The 1301-nt window shown below is 41.6% G+C and overlaps 1 pseudogene; it reads right to left on the reverse strand.

The window, feature by feature from the left end:
- Positions 1 to 403: 403 nt before the first annotated feature.
- On the reverse strand, positions 404 to 1004 carry LOC132015495 (olfactory receptor 2A2-like; annotated as a pseudogene).
- Between the last annotated feature and the right edge of the window lie 297 nt (positions 1005 to 1301).

The raw sequence follows: 1301 nt of genomic DNA on the forward strand, positions 1-1301 counted from the left end.
AAACAAACATGCTCAGAACGAGCAACTATTCTTGCACTTCAAAAAGTTTTCTACTTTCTTGGGGTGCCTGGGTGGCTCAGTGGGTTAAGCCTCTGCCTTCAGCTCAGGTCATGATCTCAGGGTCCTGGGATCAAGCCCCTCATCGGGCTCTCTGCTCTTTGAGTGGCCTGCTTCCCCCTCTCTCTCTGTCTGCCTCTCTACCTACTTGTGATCTCTTTCTCTCTCTCTGTCAAATAAATAAAATCTTTAAAAAAACAAGTTTTCTACTTTCAGGTAGAGTCTCGGGCAATTTACATTTTCTTATCAAACTTTATTGTTAGGTAATTTTTCTGACCTTTAAGTCATTCTCAAACAAAACCTCTGAAGGAAAAGATTTGACCTAGCTAAAAGTTCTGTCTTCCCCTCATACAGACCCTATCTGCAATGCTCTATACAAGGCATTCTTCACCTGAGCATCTCTGAAGCTGTAGATGAAGGGATTCAGCATTGGATTGAAGAGACCATGAAATAGGGAAAGATTGTTTTCTTTCTCCTTTCTTTGACTAGAAAAATGAGATCATATAAACTACCATGGCAGTGACAAGGAAAAGCCCAACCCCACAAAGGTGGGAAGAACAGGTGGAGAAGCTTTCTTTTTGGCCTCCCCTAGACTGGATTTTTAGGATGGGCCAATGGATGCTAGTAGAGGAGACTAGCACCAAGCAAAGGGGCCCAAATAAAATAAACAGACAGGCAACAAAGATAACAGTTTCACTGATCCAGGTGTCAGCATAGGCCAGTTTGAGGACAGATAGAATTTCAGAGAAGACCTGGTCTACATCCTGAGGCCAACAGAAGGGTAACCTTAGAAGGAGAATTGCATGTACCAGAGACAGAATAAATCCACACATCCAGGAAGCAATGGCCAAGACTGTGCATTCTCTCCAATTCATGATGATAGTGTACTAGAGGGGGTGGCAGATAGCCACAAACCCATCATAGGACATTGCCACCAAAATCAGCATGGAGTCTGCGTCAGGTTCTCCCCGCCACCGCCATACACACTCTCTCTTATAAGTAAATAAATAAACTCTAAACAATTTTTTTTTAATTAAAAGCTTAGGATATATTCTTAGGAGTGGAGTGGCTGAATCAAAGGACACTTTTTTCATTTTCTTAAGGTCAAGAAAAATAGATATTTCAAAGCTTAACTTGGACAAGAATTCCTAAGTAGAAAAGGTGGCTGACTCCACAGTTTAGACTTTGCAAAGCTGAGTTAGTTCATCCTTCTCTTGTAGTTGTCTTACCCGAGTATTATTTTT

Source organism: Mustela nigripes, chromosome 4 (genome assembly GCF_022355385.1).
Source record: "Mustela nigripes isolate SB6536 chromosome 4, MUSNIG.SB6536, whole genome shotgun sequence".
NCBI classification, from domain to species: Eukaryota; Metazoa; Chordata; class Mammalia; order Carnivora; family Mustelidae; genus Mustela; species Mustela nigripes.